This window comes from Sarcophilus harrisii, chromosome 4 (assembly GCF_902635505.1).
Source record: "Sarcophilus harrisii chromosome 4, mSarHar1.11, whole genome shotgun sequence".
Lineage (NCBI taxonomy): Eukaryota > Metazoa > Chordata > Mammalia > Dasyuromorphia > Dasyuridae > Sarcophilus > Sarcophilus harrisii.
Window position 1 is genome coordinate 153,267,019 of NC_045429.1, and position 12,442 is coordinate 153,279,460.

Genomic DNA, 12,442 nt, shown 5'->3' on the forward strand with positions numbered 1-12,442 from the left:
CTCTCCAGGCTTTTCTGTAATCAGTTCTGTAACACTCTCCAGGCTTTTCTGTAATCATTTCTTATACAACAATATTATTCCATAACATTAATATAGCATAACTTATTGAGGCATTCTCTAATTGAAAGTCATCCAGTCAGTTTCTAGTACCTCACCCTAAAAAAGAGATACTACAAAGATTTTTGCACATGTGGTCTTTTTTCCATTTTTGTGATCTCTTTAGAATAAAGTCTCAGTAGAGACACTGCTGGAAAACAGAACATGTACAATTCCATAGATATTTGGGCATAGTTCCACATTGCTCTCCAGAATGGTTGCATCAGTTCATTACTCCACCAACAATGCATTGCTGTCCCAGTTTTTCCACATCCCCTCCAACATTTGTTATTATCTTTTCCTGTCATCTTAACCAATCTAAAGGTATGTACTGGTACATCAGAGTTGTCTTAATTTACACTTCTTTGATCAATAGTGATTTAGAACACCTTTTCATATGATTAGAAATGGTTTTAATTTCTAAATCAGAAAATTGTCAGTTCATCTCCTTTGCTATTTGTTAATATATTATTTAAGATTTTTGCATCAATATTCATTAGTGAAATTGTTCCATAACTTTTTTTCTCTCTGTTCTGACCCTAACTGTTTTAGGTATATCTCCGTCATAAAAGGAATTTGCTAAGACTCCTTCTTTTTCTTCTTTTTCAAAGAATTTAATATTATTGGAATGAATGATTCTTTAAATGTTTGATAAAATTTACATGTAAAGTCATCTGGCCTTGGAGATTTTTTTTTAGGGCACTGATCAAAAGCTTGTTCAATTTCTTTTTCTAAAATTGGACTATTTAAATAATTTATTTCCTCCTCTGTTATTCTGGGCAATCTATATTTTTGTAAGTATTCATCAATTTCACTTAGATTAGCATATTTCTTCGTATACTGTTTGGCAAAATAGCCCCTAATCATTGTTCTAATTTCCTCTTTCTTGGTGGAAAATTCTTCCTATTCATTTTTGATACTAACATTTACATTTTCTTCTTTCCTTTTTCGAATCAAATTAACTAAAAGTCTACTTTATTATTTTTTCATAAAATCAGTTCTTAGTTTTGATTATTAGTTCAATAGTTTTCTTATTTTCAATTTTATTAATCTCCCTTATTATTTTCAGAATTTCAAATTTGGTATTTAACTGGAGGGGGGGTTTGTGATTTGTGCTTTTTACAGCTTTTTTTGGTTGCATGCCCAGTTCATTAATCTTTTTTCCTCTATTTTATGCAAGTAATTATTTAAAGGTATAAAACTTCTTCTAAAAAGACTTTTGGTTGCATCCCATAAATTTGGTATGTTGTCTCATTATTGTTTTACAGTTAGATGAAATTATAAATTATATCTATTATTTGTTGCTTTACCCACTCATTCTTAAGGATTAAATTATTCAGTTTGCAGTTAATATTTGGTCTAATTCTCCCTGGCCTGTATCACAGGTAATTTTTATTATGTCATGATCTGAAAAAGATGCATTTACAATTTCTGACTTTCTGCATTTGATTTTGAGGTTTTTATGCAAATTGACAAATCAGTTTTTGTGTCATTTCCAAATACCACCCAAGAAAAAAGTTTATTCCTTTACATCTCCATTGAATTTGCTCCCAAAGGTCTTTCATACCTAACTTTTAAAAATTCATATTTACCTCCTTAACTTCTTTCTTATTTATTTTGTGATTTGATTTATCTACTTCTGAAAGAGCAATGTTGAGATTGCCCCACTAGTATAGTTTTGCTTTTCTATTTCTTCTTGAAGATCTTTTAACTTCTCTACAATCTTGGATGCTGTACCACTAGGTGCATATATATTTAGTATTGATATTACTTCATTATCTGTGGTGACTTTTAGCAAGATATAGTTTCCTTCCTTATCATTTTAATTAGATTGAATTTTGCTTTTGCTTAATCTGAGAGCAGAATGGCTACTTCTGCTTTTTTTACTTCATCTGAAGCATAATAAATTCTGCTCCAGTCTTTTACATTTACTCTGTATGTATCTCTCTGATTTAAAAATCTTTTTTTATTTTGTAAACACCATATTTCAGGATCCTGGCTCTTTCACCAGTTTGGTATCCTTCTATTTTAGAGGAGAGTTTGTCCCATTCACATCCACACATAAAATTTCTAACTATATTTTCCACCATCTTATTTTCTCCAAATTATATTTTCCTCTTTTCCCCTTTTCTTCCTTACCAATGTTTTGCTTCTAACAATCACCTCCCTCAATCTGCCTCTCCTCTTACAATTCCTCCCCATTTCTTATTCCTTTCCCCTTCCACTTCTGTTTTCCCCTTCTATTGCCTTCCTCTTTTCTTTACACATCATCTTCCTACTTCCCTATAGGATAAAACAATTTTCTATATTGAAATAAATATAGATGATATTACCTCCTTGAGCCAAATACTATGAGATTAATGCTCACAAAATGTTATTTCCCTTTTTTTCCCAAGTGTAATAGATCTTTTTTTGTCTCTTTATATGGCATAATTTAATCTATTTTGACCTCCACTTTCTCTTTCTTCCAATACTCTCCCTTTTCCACACTTAACTTCTTTTTTATATCATCATAGTGAAATCATATTATACCCTTAAAAAAATCTACAATTCTCAAGGGTTAAACATGTCATCTTCCCATATAGGCATGTACACATTTTAACCTTTTAAAAGGTTTTATTGTTTTTTTCTTTTACCCTTTTTTGCTTCTCTTTGAGTACTGCATTTGGAGATCAAATTTTCTGTTCAGCTCCGTGTTTTTTTCATAAAAATAAATGAAAATTCCCTATTTCGGTGATTTGCCATTTCCCCCCAAAAGATGATACTTAATTTGACTGGAGAGTTGATTCTTGGATGCAGTCCAAATTTCTTTGCCTTCAGGAATATCATATCCCAGACTATTTGATCCTTTAAAGTGGAAGCTGCTAGGTCCTGTGTCATTCTGATTGTGGCTCCTTGATATTTGAATTATTTCTTTCTGACTGCTCTCAGTATTTTTTTTCTTGATCTGATAATTCTGGAACATAGCTACACTATTCCTTGGGGTTTTCATTGTTGTGTCTCTTTCAAGATATGATGGGTAGATTCTTTTAATGGCTATTTTACCTTCTGATTCTAGGACATCAGGACATTTTTTCTTTGATCATTTATTGAAATATATTATGCAGGCTCTTTTTTTCATTGTGTTTTTCAGGGAGTCAATAATTCTTAGATTTCCTATCCTGTATCTGTTTTCCAAGTTAATTATTTCTCCAATGAAGTATTTTACATTTTCTTCTAATTTTTTTTCATTTTTGTTGGTTTTCTTTGATTGATTCTTGATGTCTCATTGAGTCATTTGCTTCCATTTGTTCAGTTACAATTGTAGTGAAATATCTTTGGTTAGCTTTTTTATCTCCTTTTATCCCTATTGCCCATAAAGATTCATAAAGCAATGCATTTTTAAAATAAATAAATTTATTAGAGAAAAACTATTTATGGTCTTGAGCACTTTTTGCTTTTTTGCTCATTTTTAAAGGTTTTAAAAGTTTAAAGATCTGCTCTTAGGTCAAAGGTGATATTATCCCAAACTTCCTCTACATGCAACAGAAGCTTCAAGCTGCCCTGGAAGTGGTCCTTCTATCTTCCTTTTCATGCTGGGAGGGTGTGGCCAATCATGAGTTGTGCTGGGCTTCAGGAGCTCACTATTTGCCTATGTAGTTGTTATTGATGTCTCACAGATAGTCTATTGATCTGCTGACTTCTGAATCAGGACAAAGTAGTTAATGGTGCTTCATTTTTGCTAAGAGCTTCCTGGTAAATTTCCCTGCTGCATGAATACCACTCTGTGCTGGGTCCATTTACTGTGCCTGTGCTGGGCTGTCTTCCCCTCCCCCATCCTTCCCCTGTTTTCCCCCTCTTTCCCTTGTCCCGCCTGATTGAAACAGACTTTTCCTGAAGTTCTTCCAAAATAACTTCTGTTGGAAAATTGTGACAATCCAAATATTTGTGAGTTTTGTCACTCCAAAACCCTTTCAGAAGCTTGATCTGTTGTTGATCTCATCTAAGGAAGAGCTCAGAGAAAGACCTGGCTACTCTCTGCCATCTTGGCTTTACCCCAATATTATGTTTTTGAGAAGTAGAAGTAATTAGATCTGCGACCAGATAAGACACAATTTCAATCCTATTAAAAATTAAGAGTTGTGGGATAAAAACAAAAGAAAATTAATAGCTTCCTGATCCTGGACAAGCCACTTGATTTATACAAATCTATGAGCTTATATGCAAACTGAAAAGGATGATATATAATTCAGCTCTTCTTATTATTCAAATGCTCTTATAACTTGTGTTTGAAGCAAAAAGCTCTTGCTTTCTATTCAACCATTTCTTTGAAAAAGTAGAAAAAAAAATGTAGAGATACAGGAGTGATTCGTTATGATCTTCTACCACAAATGTAAGTGAATTAGGTCATTAGTGTTGGTCTGAGACTTTTTAGAGATAATCATGTGCTTTACAACAGTTGTGTCAAACTTGAGCAGGCCCTTGGGGAAAAAAAATTTCCATGTTATTGGGAAATGCTTGGTAAAATAAATAAAGATGTAATATAATGTAGATGTCAATCTGTGACTTTCTAAGTGAATATAGAGGAGTAGGCATATGAGAAAATATGCTCCAGATGCAACATGGAAAGTGGACTTTTAGTCTTTTATGTTGGATTGACTCACTGGGGTAACACATACATTTTGTAAGTGGATATATAGTAGCAAGAATCTGGATATAATTCAGTTTGACACCATTGTTTTATAGAAACCCCACCAGAATGATTGAAGAAGAAGATAAAGAAGATGCCCTAAATGCAACATAGAAAGTGGGCTTTTAGTATTTTATGTTACATTGAGTCATTGGAATAACATATAACATACTAGATAACATATCATATGGCAACTGAAATTAATTTTTCAATTTCTAATTGGTCAGTAAGTATCTAATATTTCTATAGGAGTAAGAGATTGTACTCTGCCATCTTATTTGCCTTTCCACTTCTGTTTTCTTATATTCCTTCAGGATACTTAGAACAGTTATACAAATTAGCCCAAACCTATTTTGAGAAAAGTATAGAAAACAACAAAGAACATGCCCATTTATTAAGGTATGGGTTTATGATAATAATTCAGGATTTCTATTACCTGCATCAGACATTGTGCTAATCATATAATACATTTATTTTCTCACATGATCCTCATTTGATCCATCAACTCTGTGAGCATGGTATTATTATCCCTATTTTACAAATGAGGAAAATGAGGTAAACAATGTTTAAGTAATTTACATTCACACAACAAGTAAGTGTTTGAGGCCATATTTGAATTCAGATCTCCTTAATTTGAAGCCTATCTCTCCATTGTGCCACTTCAGTGCACAATCTGCTTATTTCACTTTCTTAATTATTACTATTCGGAATAATCTTTGTGGCAAGAAGTTACTCTGATGTCTATGGGCCATCTTGTATTCTTTTTAGTAGGTAGAAATCAAATTTCCCATTGAATTTGGAAGCATTCATCAAACATCACTAGAGCAAACATTGAAAAAGGCAGAAAGATACAAAGTTGACTCTTTTGCATGCCAAGATTAAAATTGGACTGAAATTTTCAGGGGAAAAAAAAAGAAAAGCAGAGCAATAAGGAATTGAAATAATAAAGTTGTACAGTACTAGCTTAATGACATAGTCCACATATCAATAATCAAGTTAAACTTTTAACTCTTAATTTTAATTTTAATTAGGAGAAACTTTTCTGTTGCAATTATCCTTTGGCTTTTTATCAGAGGGTCCAGTAACTGTCTCTTCTATTTTACTTGTGAAAGTGAGGAAATTTATCTCCAATATAGACATCCTTAACATTTTTGCCTTTGGAACCCTTTGATCTTCTGCTGAAGCCTGTTAATCCTTTCTCATAAGGAGATTTTTGACAACATAAAATCCAGAGTGTAAAAGAAGATCAATTATTTTGATCTATTTATGCATCATCATTATTATTATTAAATTTTATTATTGAAAACTAATTTATACATAGTTGTTTGCATGTTGTTTCCCTATTACAGCGTGAGTTTCTTGAGGGAAACAGTTATTAGTCTTTTCTTATAACCATCGCATAGTGCCCTTCCCATATTGGTGCTTTATAAATATTTATTTCCAGACAAACCACATTAAGGGTCTCTGTTCTAATAATTTCAAATCTTTCTTTCCTTATTTCAGCTTTTTCTCTCTGTTAGAGGAAAGTACTTCTAGATGACCTGGGTAGCCTATTTGGATCCTTATATGTGTTTCTAGTAGGGACAAATGTATATGAAGGTAGGGTTTCTTACCTTTCTGAAATTATGTGGACTGCCAATGACTATAATTTTTCCTTGATACTTCCTCTCTTATCTATCACAGCAATGAATGGGGAGTTAGGAGGCTCAGTTGTTGTAGTCAAAAAGTTTTGAGTTCAAACATTTCCTCAGGTACTTATGGCTGTGGTGATTTAGAATAAGTTACTGAACTTTCCTCTGCCTCATTTTCTTTAATTATAATTCAGATAATAATATTATTCAGGGTTAGTATGAATAGCAAGTGAAATCATATGTGTAGAGCTCTTAACACAATGCCTGTCAAACAATATAAATGTTAACTATTATTATTTATAGACCTTGAAATGCTTTTATTTGCAGAAAAAGAGGCTTTATTATTTTCTCCACAAATATGTAACTAGTAGGTTATTTGCTCTTTCTTTTATACTCTAACTTAAAAAAAATACTTCTCCATTCTTCTTTAATTTATTTGTTGCATCTAGTGATGGTGAAATCTAAAAACATGTATTTTGTTCTATTACTATATATCTGTTATAATATTAAAGACCTTAAATCAAAAGGTGAGAGTGGAATTCCCTCTCCTCTTTTCATAATCATCTTTTAAAAGTTTTATGAGGGATATATACATTTAAAATTTATAGAATGTATTTATATTTGCTCATTTATTAATATATACATCAATTTGTGATCTGTTGTCACAATATAGTAGATTCACAAGGATCTGTGGTTGAAGATTGGGAACCTCTGAACCAGAAAATAACATATAATAACATTTAATTTTAAGATAGTCTGTTGTGCTGTAAAATTTCATTTTGTTGTGAAGATAAAATTATATAATGATTATAAAGTGTTTAGGAAAGTGCTTGGTATGTTATATAAATAGTATACATTACTATTGCTATTATCATTAATTATGCTACTGGGCAATCAGTGTCTACTAATGTAATCATAGCTTTCCAAATAAGATTTTAAGTTATGATTTGGAGAAATGGGGAAGACATTTCAGGACTAAGTTCCTGAGTAAAAAACAAACAAAAAAAAAAGGTTTGTGTATATGTGTGCATATAGATATAAATGTATTTATGCACATTTACATCAAGCAAATAGACATATAAAAATTTTTTTTGTATTTATATATTATATATACATATGTGTGTGTGTGTGTGTGTGTGTGTATACACACACACACATGTTATTTCAAGAGAGTCAGAATTTTAACCCACCTGGAGAAAAGGGTGAATGTTGGAAAATAAAGATGCCTAATGAGTACATTTTATACCAATTTCAAAATTTTAAGAGTTAGATTTCTTTTATTTTTGCCCAGCTTAAGCAGAATATTGAAATAGGATATCCTTAAAATATCCAGCTGTCAATGGCCATAGATGACAAAGTCAGAATAAATGTTATAAATTATAAGTTTAAAAAGAAAAGCAAAAAGTAAATAATTATTGTTCCCCAAATTCCTTATATTCCAAAGGGGACATGCTAATGTCCCTAAAGTTAGGAAATACATTGTAATGTACTATTCCCTAATTGACTAATTTAAAAATATCAAGGCTTGCCTAAATGAGCTTGTAAGCTCCTTGAGTGCAGGAATTGTATACATTTCTTCTACATTCCAAAAGACACTTAATATAATATTGGATACATAGCACCTGCTTTCTCAAACAAATGCTATGTTACACATAGCATAACAATTGCCATGTCAGGGAGCTAGCAAAGTTTAGGTATTTTTTTTTAAAAAGATACATCCTATTTGTAAAAGTTAGAAAACACTTGTCTTTTATACTGTTTTCCAATTTACTTAGGTTTATAACAGGGTAGAACACATAGTTTGTATTTACTAAATGCTTATCTATTACCTGATTTATAATGATAGTATTAATTCTTTGTCATTAATTAATTCAGTCAGAAAAATCCAGATTGTTAAAAGCCAGATTAAAATAAATGTACTTAGTTTAAGAAGGCCATTAGTGTAATTATAGATGATTACTTAAAAAGTCTAGGAGTAAAAGAAGCCAGGTTTCCAAGGAAATGAGAAATGGTTAAAATGGGCAATGAATATTCTATTATTTGTAAAAGTTGAGCCACAGAAGGGAAGGAAGAGAAAGGATCATAGTCTTCGGGGTTTTGGAGTTGAGGGAAAACTCAACATATCACTATCTTTGCAAGAATAGTATGTGGGGGGGGCAGAGGCAAGATGGTAGAGAAGGCACACATGACTTTCTAAGCTCCTCTCATACCCTTCATAACCAACAATTTAATTAGCCTCAAAAACAGCTCTTCACTGCTTAATTTCATGAAGATCAGAAGCACTGCAACTTACCAGCTGAAGTCAATCTGAAAGACTCTCCAGGAAAGGTTTGTCCTGAGGGGCCAAGAACAGACTAGCACAGGTAGCCAGAGACTAACGTCCTGAGCAGACCAGGGGCAGGGGTGATATCTGTGGCTAGAGAAGTTATAGAGACGAATCTGCTATAGGCTAACTGCTCTACCTTGATTACAAAGCAGTAAACTGGCAGAGAAATTAAAGCCTAAAACAGAGAGTACTCTAAAAAACACCTGAACCTAACAAGATCTGGCTGTAACTACTCAAACCCGAAAGTGACTCAGGCAGACTGTAACTCAGCCCTGCAGCCACATCCTGCAGTTCAGGGCTTTTGCAGGGGCAATTACAAACCCACACGACTATGGGGCACAGCCTGGGCAACCTCTAATCAGCACAGTGGGGGGTTCAGCCTGGGGCAAGAGAACTTCCCCAGCAGGACTGTGCTTCCCAGGGCAGAGACAATTCCGGTCCCTGCAAATCCATTCATTACTCAACTAATACCCACAGCCCCAGGGTAGAATTTGGCTTGGGGTAGTGAAACTCTCACTGCTCAGCATCTAACCTCAGGACAGTTGTTATCTCACACAGCAGGGGTTCTTTGCAGGGCACTTTCCTACCTCTGCTCTGCAGGCCTGAATTACTTCTGGATGGGGAACTCTTTCCCAGAGCATTACAGTACCTCCCTGCTTTTTTGCAGTCAGCTAGCAGGACAGCTATCCATCCATACACCTTTCACTGCTCTGCAGAAGAAGCTGGTAACCTCCTAGCCTTGAAGGTAGACCCTACAGGCTTTAACAAAATGAATAAAAAAATCAAAAGGATGATTGATAGTTTCTATTCAGAAAAAGAACAGCTTTTCAACCCTGAAGAGACTAATAGCAGGCAGTCTCCAGACAATTGTTAGTCCCCAATACAAAAGGCTCTCCTAGAAGAGACCATTAAAAACCTTAAAAGAGAGATAGAAGAAAATTAGGGAAAGGAAAAAGAAGCTATGCAAGAAAGTACAGAAAAAACATCTAACTCACTAAAAGAAAATTTTGATAAAGTGGAAAAAGAAAACAACTTCCTGAAATGTGAATTGGAAAAGGTATAAAACTCCCAAGAAGTGCAGGGAAACAGAATTTGTGAACTGGAAAAAGAAAATAACTCACTAGAAAAGAAAAATTAATGAAATGGAAAAAATTCCGTAGAGCAAAACAATCATTTAAAAACTGAATTGGACATATAAAAAAAGAAGTAAAAAAAAGCTAATGAAGAAAATAACTCACTAAAAAACAGAACTGAACAAATAGAAATGACTAATTCATTGAGACAGGAAGAATCAGTCAACCAAAACTAAGAAAATGGGTAAAATGTCAAATATTTACTTGGAAAAACAACTGACCTGGAAAATAGACCAAGGAGAGATAACCTGAGAATCATTGGACTACAGGAATATTATGATGAAAAAAAGAGCCTACATGCTATTTTACAGGAAATGATCAAAGAGAATTGACCAGAATTAATAGACGCAGAAGGTAAAATAGGTGTTGAAAGAATACATCAAACACCTTCTGGAAAAGACCCTAAAATAAAGACTTCGAAGAATATTATGGCCAAACTTAAGAATTTTCAGAATAAAGAAAAAATTTTACAAGCAACCAGGAAAAAACAGTTCAAATACCGAGGGGCCACAATAAGGGTCACACAAAATCTGGCTGCCTCCACATTAAAGGATCGAAGGGCCTGGAATTTAATATTCCAAAAGGCAAAAGTACTTGGGATGCAGCCAAGAATAAACTACCCAGCTAAGCTGAGCATTTTTTTCCATGGAAGAAAATGGACATTTAATGAAACAGAGGATTTCCATCTGTTTCTAAGGTAAAAAACAAACTTAAACAAAAAATTTGATCTCCAACAATAGGACTCAAGAGGAGTAGAAAAAGGTAAAAGGAACTCTTGAGATCTGTATTTCTGTTGTGGATATACATAAAAACCACATGTATAATTTGATTTTACCAATATAACATAAAAAAGGGAAGTAGAAATGGAAAGGGGATAGATTCAGAAAAAGGGAAAAGGGGAGATAAAAAGAGGGAAACTACATGTGACAATGAGGCAAAGGAAACCTATCATATCTGAGGGAACTTAGAGAGGGGAGGAACATTAGGCGAATCTTACTCCCATCAGAGTTGGCTCAAAGAGGAAATAATTGACATATTTGTTTTACAGAGAATCTTAATTCACCTCATTAAAAAGTGGGAGAGGAAAAGGGAAAAGGAAAAAGAGTAATAAGGGAAGGGTTCAAGAAAGGGGAAGGGATTCAAAGGGAGGAGGGAGGGATACTAAAGAGGGAGAGCTGGGTAACACAAGTGAGACCAATAAGTTTAATACTAGGGAAGAGGGGAAGGAGGGAAAGAAAAACAAAAGCATAATCTGGGAATATGAGGATGGCAGGAAATACAGAATTAATAATTTTAACCGTAAATGTGAATGGGATGAACTCTCCCATAAAGAGGAGGTGGATAGGAGATTGGATCAAAAGTCAGAACCTTACAATATGTTGTTTACAGGAAACACATTTAAAACAGGGAAATACATACAGAGTAAAGGTAAAAGGCTGGAACAAAATATATTATGCTCCAGGTGAAGTCAAAAAAGCACGGGTAGCCATCCTTATCTCAGATCAAACAAAAGCAAAATTTGATCTAATTAAAAGAGATAAGGAAGGTAACCACATCTTGCTAAAGGGTAATATAGACAATGAAGCAATATCAATACTAAACATATATGCACCAAGTGGTATAGCATCTAACTTCCTAAAGGAGAAGTTAAGAGAGTTGGAAGAAGAAATAGACAACAAAACTATAATAGCAGGAGATCTCAATCTTGCACTCTCAGATTTAGATCAATCAAACCACAAAACAAATAAGAAAGAAATTAAAGAGGTAAATAGAATATTAGAAAAATTAGGTATGATAGATCTCTGGAGAAAACAGAATGGTGACAGAAAGGAGTAACTTTCTTCTCAGCAGTTCATGGAACCTATACAAAAATTGATCACATATTAGGCCATAAAGACCTCCAAATTAAATGCAGGAAGGCAGAAATAGTAAACACTTTCTTTTCAGATCACAATGCAATAAAAACTACATTCAACAAAAAGTTAGGTGTAAATAGACCAAAAAATAATTGGAAATGAAATAATCTCATCTTAAAGAATGATGGGGTGAAACAGCAAATTATAGACAAAACTAATAATTTCACTCAAGATAATGAGAATGGTGAGATATCATACCAAACTTTGTGGGATGCAGCCAAAGCGGTAATAAGGGGAAATTTTATATCCTTAGAGGCTTACTTGAATAAAATAAAGAAAGAGAAGATCAATGAATTAGGCTTGCATTTTAAAAAGCTAGAAAAAGACCAAATTAAAAACCCCCAATCAATTACTAAACTTGAAATTCTAAAATTAAAAGGAGATATTAATAATATTGAAAGTAAAAAAAAACTATTGAGTTAATAAATAAAACTAAGAGTTGGTTTTATAAAAAAAAATAAAATAGATAAACATTTGGTAAATCTGATTAGAAAAAGGAGAGAGGAAAATCAAATTAGTAATCTTAAAAATGAAAAGGGAGAACTTTCCCCCAATGAAAAGGAAATTAAAGAAATAATATGGGGTTAATTTGCCCAACTTTTTGCCAATAAATTTGATAACATAAGCGATATGGATGATAACCTCCAAAAAAAACTTAGTTTGAGGAGGGT